Genomic DNA, 9,866 nt, shown 5'->3' with positions numbered 1-9,866 from the left:
TTGAGTCCTGCTACACAGAGAGCATTGAAAATGCACATTTCCCAGTGCAGGCCTAAAAAAAATGGTGATTAGAGAGCATGCAAAGACTACATCATTAAATTTTGCAACAGTGCGTATACTAGACTTTGGGCAGTGTTCTTTTTTAAAGGAATAAAGATTCAAGTGGATACATGGCTGGTGCCACAAGTCAAATGATAGTGAGAAGACAGAAGAGTGACTTCTATAGTTAGTGAATTCTACGCACATGTTTTAATGGACCTTGCTTACTCTTTCTTTGGGAAGCCAAGCCAGACAAATAGCTGCTTTAAGGAAGTGTGCTTATATACGAAACACTTAGTATTCCTCCATTTTCTTTCACAGAACAACGACATTTTGTTTTTTCCTGGTGTTCCCGGTCAGAGTCGGTGCAACTATCTGGATAGCTACTGTTCAAATATGTTAAAGCCAGCCCAGCAGAAGTTTATTATTTATTTATTAATTTATTTATTTATAAATTAAACTTCTAGACCACCCTCCCCAGTGCAAACAAGGCTCAGGGCGGTATACAATAATAAAACCACATTCATGAATTAATAAACGATTTAAAAGAATAGGAAAATACAACAGACATTTCTAGATGGTGCTAAAAACTACAAAGTGTGCCATTGCCTCATGGGGGTGGGTGGAGGCAAGAAGTGGAGGCACCAAACAAGATGGAAACCATCATGGTCCTCAACCAAAAACATGGTGGAACATCTCTTACAAGCTCTGCGGAATTACGTTAGGTCCCGCAGAGCATGGATGTCATTTGACAGAGAGTTCCACCAGGTCGGAGCCAGGGCTGAAAATGACCTGGCTCTGGTCAAGGACAGCCAGATGTTTTTTGGGCTGGGGATCACCAGTAAGTTCTTCTCTGCAGAGGTTTCATGACCTCTCTGCTTTTAGAGTCTGGAATTTAAAGGGGGGGGGGGGAGCAGACATCAAGCAGGTCACAATATGCGGCTATTTAACTTCAGGGATCACAGGGTGTGCAAAAGTGATCAAAGGCCTAGACAGCACAAGCACATCACTCTCAGATGGAGGTTGGGAAACCCAGAGCAAAAGCTGCATTTTTTTTAAAAAAAAGAATATGATCAATAGATAGATGCTACATTGTTGTAAGCTGCTTTTGGATAAGAACACCTTTCCTTCACCTTGAGATCCAGCATGATGTAGTGGTTCAGAGCAAGGGACTCTAATGTGGACCAGTGTTCCTTCTAAGCTGTGTTAGTGTGAGCTAGCTCAGCGTTTTTTAGCCTCTGGCTCACACATTTTTGTCTTAGCTCAGGAAGGATGGCTCCAGAGCAAACTAATTTACGCAGCAGCCAAATCGCTTGCTCACAACTTTAATGCCAGGAGCTCACAAAGCAGAATTTTGGCTCACAGGACTCCACAGTTTAGAGGAAGCATTGATCTGGAAAACCGGGTTTGATTCCCCACTCCTCCACATGAAGCCTGCTGGGTGACCTTGGACCAGTCAGAGTTCTCTCAGAACTCTCTCAGCCCCAACTACCTCCCAAAGTGCTTGTTGTGGGGAGAGGAAGGTGAACACAAGCCACTTTGGGAGTCTTCAAGGTAGAGAAAAGGAGAGTATAAACACCTAGGCCACTTCTGCACTGTCCCTTTTGTCACTCGTTTGTCCCTATTGCTTCACGGTTCACCCCCCCCATGTGTTTTGCTCCCTCTAGTAGTCCCAGAGGAAGCAAAATACATGTGGAAGAGGACGGGTGGGGGGATGGAGCCCCCAAGCAATAGGGACACCTCAGGGCGGTTTTGCTCACACAGATGGCATTCATTGGGAAAGGGGGTGTGGGACCCAGAATTAAACACTACACTCAGGCCAATATATGATTTTAAGGATTTAGCTTTCGAATTGTAAAGTGGGTAGGTCCCACTCTGCTGTAAAACTGACATAGCTAGGCTTACGAGGAATGGAATCCTCCTTTCATCTCCCTTCACAGAACACGAGATCGTTTCACAACTACGTGCCCATTCCCCAGTTCTTCATTGCAAAGATCTGAGCGGAAAGATTTCAATTTATCTTGGATCCCGGACAGAAGGGCAATCTTCTTGGTGAGCATGGCTTCAAACTGTGCTACATAAAAATCTATGTCGTAGTCTATTTCTTCAGCTATGTTGAGGAATGCTTTTAGCCACCGGAGAGAATCCTGGTGGTCCTCTACCAGCATTCCCTCATCAACCCCCTTCCTCTTCTTCTGGACTTTTGGTCTGCTAACAAACGTAAGGGACTGCGGTGAGACCTGATCCTCTTTCTGAACACAGAAGACTTTGAACTCGTCTGTCTCAGGCAAGCCCTGGATGGTCCATGATGTTGCCAAGTCATCAGGCTGACAGACAGGTCTGGGCGCAATAGGCTGGAATGGCTTGAAAGCGTTTGGGTCCAGGGTGAGTTCTTTCACCCTATTGGCATACCTCAGAGTGTTGAGTGTGTGCTCGCAAGACTTCATCCCAGGGGAAATGGTGGCAATCATGCAAGTGCATGAGTTTTCCCCTATGAATGAGTCCCTCAGCACCTGGGTAAGCTTGCTGGCTCTAAACGGAGTGTGGCCTTTATTGCGCCCCAAGGCCCTAATGCATTCCTTCAGCGCCAAGAGGCTCTTGTTGATCTCCGCTCCCTCCAGCCTGGTTTGCTTGTCTGCACTGTAAGTGTCTGCTCCTCTCTCGTTGCCAGCTAAATCAATCAAGGAAAACTTCCCATACAGTCTCCCTTTCCTCTTGAAGATGATCTGGAAGACAGAGTGGCTTCGCGACGAATGGGTGTTGGCGGAGGTCTGCCCAGAGGTCCGGCACCCGTTCCCCCTCTCAATGAGCTTCAACACATCCTCCACACGGACCACTTCCTGTTCCAACAGCCCAACCACCTGAACCTGTTGTCGGCTGTCCTCCAGCACCCTGAGCTGGTTCTTGCAGTTGAGCAGATCGTAGACCTTCCCCCAGTAGATCTCAAAGAAAGCCCCAAAGACCTGGAGCTCCAGCATCCTGTACGTGGGCTCCTGCAGCATGGCGAAGACATCCCTGGCCACCATGGCATAGATCCCTTTGGAAGACTCCTGCCTTTTGCCGGAGAAGTCACCCCCCATGGTGTGGGTCTTGCCGCTCCCGGTCTGCCCGTAGGCGAAGCAGGTGGCCCTGCCCCCTCGGAAGACGGTCTCCAGCAGGGGCTGGGCCGTGTGCTTGTAGACGCTTTCGTTGGTGGCGCCCTCGTCGAAGGCGTGGTCGAAGCGGAAGGTCTGGTTCTCCAGGTAGCGCGTCAGGTCGAACTTCTGCCGGGGCTCGTGCACCATCACCACGTCGGGGCAGGGGATGGTGACCACGTCGACGTCCTGCAGGTCGGCTTCCCGCTGGCTCAGCGGCCTCTTGCGCACGCAGACCGAGATCTTGCGGGCGTGGCCTCCGCCGGGGCCTCGGCCGGCCTCCGGGAGAGAGCTCTGGGCCCCGCCCCGCTCCAAGGCGTCGCGGTAGTCGTCGATCATGGCCATGAGGTCGGCGTGGGGGTGGCGCGTGCCGGCTTCGCGCTGGGCCCGCCGCTCCAGCAGCTCCAGGCGGCGCTTCTCCCGCCGCTCGCGCAGGCCCTCCACCTCCAGCACGCAGGGCGACTTGCGGCCGGTGCTGGGGCTGCCCCTACCCGGGCTCTCCCTGCCCCCCGGGCTCTCCCTGCCCGGCGTCTTGGGCTCGCGGTCCGCGTTGTCCCCGCTCGGCTTCTCCTTCGCGATGGGGGCCACGACGCAGTTGAGGGGCGGGCTGGGGCGATCCCCTTGGTCCGAGGGCGGGGTGGGCGTCGCTAGGGGCGGCGGCGCCAAATGGGGATTGAGCGCGAAGGCCAGGCCGAGCTCCACCTTCTTGCCCTTGTTGGTCCCGTCCTCGATCCACTCCACCGTCACGCTGCCCGCGTCCTCGTGCAGCGCCGTGACGAGGGCCGGGTGGATCCGCCCGTCGCTCCGCTTGATCTCCAAATAGATGCCCGTGTGAATGGCCCCGAACTGCCTCGCCATGGCCGACGGCGCCCGGAGCGGCCCGGGGGGCGCCCTCCCGATCCTTGGCAGGAGCGGGAAGCGAGAGAAGAAGGGACGTGGCGGACGCGCTGCCACCCAAGGCAGGAGGCCGCGGTCGAGTGGCGCTTGGTGGTAAAAGGCACCCTTGCGCATGGCCCGGTCAGAGCCGCGGCCCATCCGGGCTGCCCGACAGCCGGTCCCGGAGGCCCTGCGTCATAAGGGCTGCCTCGGGGTAGCTAAGGCTGCAGGCCTGTGCCCGCTTGGCGGGGAAGAAACCTCACTGGACACCGGGCGGCGGGTGGTGGTGGGGGAGGTTAGTTCAGTCTGAACTCAGTGGATACTATAGCCCACTCCGGCCAGCCTTCACGTTGCCCGCCGCTTTTCTGTTTGTAGGGGCCTCCGTGACTTGCTGAATGTGTCGCTTCTGAATGCGCCCCTTTTAAAGATGTCACGAGAATGGAGCCAAGCTGACACGTCCAAGTATCTCCTGAGTGATTTTCAGGAATTTCCAGGTTCCCCCTTCTTGCCGGATCCACTCAGTCCCAACCACAGTGCCAAGGAATGCAAGAATTCACGCAGACCTGGCTGAATCCCTTATAGTTAAGGGGGGGGGGGGTCACCAGGCGTTGCCAATTCTAGGTAGAGAAATTCCTGGAGATTTGAGGGTGGAGGGAATTAGATAAGCATATGGAGCAGAGGTCCCTCAGTGGCTATTAGCCCCAAGGTATAGCTAGGGGCTCTGGGGCAAGTGATGCTCTGTCTTCTTGGTGCTTGGGGGGGGGGTCAACAGTGGGAGGGCTTCTAATGTCCTGGCCCCACTGCTGGACCTCCTGATGGCACTGGTATTTCTGGCCACTGTGTGACACAGAGTGTTGGACTGGATGGGCCTTTGGCCTGATCCAACATTGGCATCTCTTATGTTCTTATGAGGCTTAGGGAGTGCAGGGTTTAGAGAGGGAAGGGACTTCAGGGAGATGTAATGCCATAGAGTCCACCCTCCAAAGCAGCCTTTTTCTCCAGGGGAACTGTTCACTGTAGTCTGGAGATCAGCTGTAATTCCAGATCTCCAGACTCCACTTTAAAGTTGGCATTGGCAATCCTAACTGGATTTTGGAATACTTCTATTCATGTTGAAGGGTGACTCACATCCTTTCCAAGTGAACATTAAACAGCTCATTCCTTTTAGCAAACAAAAAAGTGCTCCAAGCATTTCAATTAATCACTCAGTCTACTAATCACAGATTATTATTATTATTTTTTTTAAAAGAGGATTTTAATCAAAAGTGGCATTTGAATTAGGATTGAGTAGTGATGACATTGTGGTCAACAATCTAATCCAGTGTTGATTTGGGGTAATTAATTTAATAGGCCAATTCTAAATGTGTTTAAGAAATGAATTCCACAGAGTTCAGGGAGCAGACCTACAGTACCACACATACTTACCTATGAGTTATCCCATTGAGCAGGGTGGCATTTAGTTCCTAGTAAACGTGCATGGGATTTCACGGAAGCATGCATAGGAAAGAATCTTTTCAAGTCATAATTGCTATGTGTTATTAATTAAAAGGATATAACGAATGGGTATTGAAATATTATAACAAGATACTGTTAGCATATAAATGAAAGAGAATTTTTAAAAGGGTGTCTCGCAATGTTAGCCATTTTAAGGGGGTTTTTGTCGTCAAGTTGCAGCTAAGATGGCAAGCCTGTAGGGTTTTCAAGGCATGAGATGTCCAGAGGTGGTTAGCCATTGCTTGTCTCTGTGTAGAGTGCTTCGTCTTCCTTGGTGGTTTCCCATCGAAGCACTAGCCAGGGCTGACCCTGCTTCCCTTCCAAGATCTGATGAGAGTGGGCTAGCTTAGGGCATCCAGGTCCAGGAATATTAGTCATGCAGTGCAGTTTATACAGCCCAGTCCTTTTCATGTTTACTCAGAAGTGCCACTGCATTCAAAGGAGCTTGATCCTAAGTAATTGTAGCCTTGCAGTGCAAGCTTATTAATGTATAAAAAGGTAAAGGTTCCCTTGCTCGAAAGCCAGTCGAATCCGACTCTAGGGTTGCGGTGCTCATCTCCGTTTCAAAGCCGAAGAGCCAGCGCTGTCCGAAGACATTTCTGTGGTCATGTGGCCGGCATGACTAAACACCAAGGCGCACGGAACTCTGTTACCTTCCCACCGAAGTGGTACCTATTTATCTACTTGCAATTTCTTGCTTTCGAATTGCTAGGTTGGCAGGAGCTGGAACTAGAGATGGGAGCTCACTCCATCATGCGGCACCCGGGTCTTGAACTGCTGAACTACTGACCTTCCACAGCCTGCAGTTCAGCGTCTTAACCACTTGAGCCACCACAGCTCTTAATGTATTAATGTATTAATGTATATTCAGACTTAAATCCAACTTTATTTTATTATTTCCAGATAAGTATTTTTAGGACTGCATCATTATGCAACAATCCTCAACAGTACATCTGCTTGGATGTACTGTTAGTTAAAGCCCTTCCTCTTAAGAAGACATGCCCACAAACTTTTCAAAAACCCACAATTTATTTGTATTTATGTATTTATTTACTTCATTTAAACCCCACCTTTCTCCACAATGGGGACTCAGAGCAGCTTACATTCTTTCCCTCTTTCATTTTATCAGCCCTGTGAGGTAGGTTAGGCAGAGAGGGTATGATTGGCCAAACACCATCCTGCAAGCTTCTGTGGCCCCATAGGGATTTGAATATGAGTCTCGTAGAACCTAATCTGACATGCTAAAACTTGAGAGCATCCAATGAAGCTGATGGGCAGTAGATTCAGGATTAGGGATGGGCACAAACCTAAAAATTCCAGTTGGGGACGGCCCCTGAACAAAGCCAAAAATGCCTCAAACCAAACTGGCCAGTTGGGAAGTCATGACTGGGGGGGGGGGGTTTGCCCGGGAAAGGTTAAATGGCTGACAGTCATTTAATATGTACATAAACGGAGGGGGGAGGAGTGAAATAAATGGGTTTAATGGCTCTCAGCCATTTAAACCTAATAGCTGAAAGGTGGACCCACCTCACAGGTTTAAATGGCTAGCAACGGAAAAAAATTGGGGGGGGGGAGTGGGAGTAACTGTTTTTTCCTGAAGCCTTTTTTGTTTTTTCCCGAAAAATTGGAAAAATTGAAAAAAGGCAAGAAAAAAATTGCTTATGGAATGTTATTAACATGATTGTATTTCAGGACAAGGTGTTCAAATATTTTCCAAATCATTTCTAAAAAATATGTATGGTATCAGATTGATCTAATTTCTGTGCACTGAGGACAAGCAAGTCCTAGGTTACAAACTGAACTCTCCAATGCAAGAACAAAATGCATTTCTTCCTTTAGGAGGTGCTATTGTCACAAAAAAAGGTTTCAGTTTTGTTTTTGCATGTGGGTTGGTATTCTGTTTGTAGTAATTGTTTGGATACACTATATTTTTAATATGCTAGTTGTGATAATTTCATGCCAAGTAAAAATGTCCATAGTCATATTTTATGTTCCTAAAGTAACAGAATGACTTTCAATCTTGAAAAGAAAAAAGAAGTGCTAATGTAGCATTTTTTTCAATTTTTCCGAAAATTTCCATTTTTACTCACCATCTCTAGTGGTGACTAAAAGGTACCTCTGTGTTCAGAGGCAGTTGACCTTTGAATTACAGTGTCAGAAGACAACCTGGCCTCTGTGCCCTGTTGTTGGCTCTCCAGAGGAACTGGTTGGTTGCTGCATGAGACAGGATGCTGGACTAAATGGACCACTGGTCTGATGCAGCAGGGCTCTTATGTTCTGATCCTAACCAGTATACAATGCTGGCTCTACTTCAGTCATTGAAACAGTACTCTGCAGTTTTGTTAGTATAGGACTGGAAGGAAGGGTAGCCAGCTGGGATATCGGTTTATTTTAAAGGTTTTCTACAGTGACTATGTGATCATTAGCGTGCAGAGAGCTTTTGAGCTCTACACAGTTCCGCAGCTGAAATATATAATTAATAAAGACTGAGTATGGGATGACTGAACTGTTTTAGGTAATCAGTTGGCTGGCTGTTAACAGATTTTAAAGGGGCAGAGGTTCACTGTACATAACGTTGCTGTGAATAATCTGATCTCTCTAATGACTTTTCTGTTTTCTAGCCCAAAGCGGCTACATTAAGGCTGCAGTCTCCTGCGCACTGCCTTGGAAGTAAACACCATTCATCATGGCGGGAGATAATTCCGAGAAGAGAGGCAGTAGCCTCCATACCTTGTTCCCAGTAAGATACTACAATTCTGTACTTTCCCTCGTGATTCAGTTCAAGTTGATATACTTGGTTGTCTAAGAAACATTTCTGCGGGTACTAAATTAGGTGTTAAAAGGGTGACCACCATTTTATTGTGAAAAAAATGGCCTCGGAGGGGGAAGAGACTGTCAAAGTAATTAGAGGAAAGATATGAGTTTGACTAGTGGCCGAAGAGCATCATACTCAGGCATCTGGGGCCAGTAACAGAGTTGCCTCTTCTCCCCCCCCCCCCCCCGCCCGTGGGGGTTTCATAACAGCTGTATGTCACTTGTAAATTCACCACCTAGGGTTGCCTATAGAACTGTCCCGTTAGTAGAGGCTTAATGGAATATTACATACACATTAAGTCTGTGTTAAAAAGGCAGAGCAGTTTTTCCAGGCCTTGTTGGCAACCCTTTCAATGGTGGAAGCATTTCCTTTTGCTGTTGTATTCCTGTCTGTTCTGTAAGTTGTTAAAGGTATAGAAGTCCTGCCATAGAGGTGGATACATCCTTAATTAGCAACCAGACGGGGCTTCTGGTGGTGGTGGAAAATGCCCTCAAGTTGCAGCTGATTTACGGTAATCCCATTGGGTTTTCACGGCAAGAGAAGTTCCGAGGTGGTCTGCCATTGCCTGCCTCTGCATAGTGACCCTCGTATTCTTTGGTGGTCTCCAAATACTAACCAGGGCTGCTTAGCGTCTGAGGTCTGACGAGATGGGAAAGTTACCTGGACATGCTCACATCCTTGCTTCCTGTCTTCCAGCAAGAACTAGACTAAGGTGGGAAAGTGTGCTATCTGGGAATGAAGCAGGATATGTGGTGTATTTGCTTTATGGGGCATTGAGCTCAGTTCCTGGCCTCTTGTAGTTAGATAAGAGTGAATAGAAAGCAGACTAGCAGTGGAATTACAGAGCCACGTTTAGAATTGTGTTCAGCTTTTCGTGGCACTCTTGTTATCCCAATGGTGAGCCTTAACAAAAGCTCAGGTGTTGGATCGAAAAGGTCAAGGTACATTGGACTGACAGGCTGAAATCCCAGAAAGGGGCCAGAGAGACACTTGAAAATGAACCTTTGGTTGTGATCCTATGCATGTTTCTTGGAAACCCTGTTGAAACCTGTGAGTCTTAAACCTAAGCAAATAAAGTTGAGAAGGTCAGAGTGTGAACGCAAAACTGGATTTTATTTCAGAACTTTGGAGTTTTCCTGGTATCTTTCAGGAACAACAACTTAGCTTTTGTTCCATTTCCCCCCAGGACATTTCTTCAGTTTGTGGTGTTGCTAGAGAGCTGATAATGTTTGGCCTTGATCCTGCAAGGATGTATGTACATGAACCTTCAAACATTCTGCAGGCACATGCAGTGTTCCCTCTAAGCTGAATTAGTGTGCGTCAGCTCACCGTTTTTTAGCCTCTAGCTCACACATTTTTGTCTTCGCTCAGGAAGGATGGCTCCAGAGCAAACTAATTGATGCAGCAGCCAAATTGCTCACTCACAGCTTTAATGCCACTAGCTCAGAGTAGAATTTTTGCTCACAAGACGCCACCGCGTAGAGGGAGCATTGGGCACATGTCCACTT

General features: G+C 48.2%; 1 pseudogene; it reads right to left on the bottom strand.

Moving 5' to 3' along the window:
• Positions 1-1,973: 1,973 nt before the first annotated feature.
• Positions 1,974-4,031, bottom strand: LOC107110104 (annotated as a pseudogene).
• Positions 4,032-9,866: the final 5,835 nt, after the last annotated feature.

The sequence above is a fragment of the Gekko japonicus genome, unplaced genomic scaffold, assembly GCF_001447785.1.
Source record: "Gekko japonicus isolate JY-2015 unplaced genomic scaffold, Gekko_japonicus_V1.1 scaffold319, whole genome shotgun sequence".
In the NCBI taxonomy this organism is placed as follows: domain Eukaryota; kingdom Metazoa; phylum Chordata; class Lepidosauria; order Squamata; family Gekkonidae; genus Gekko; species Gekko japonicus.
This window is presented reverse-complemented; position numbering and strand designations above follow the sequence as displayed.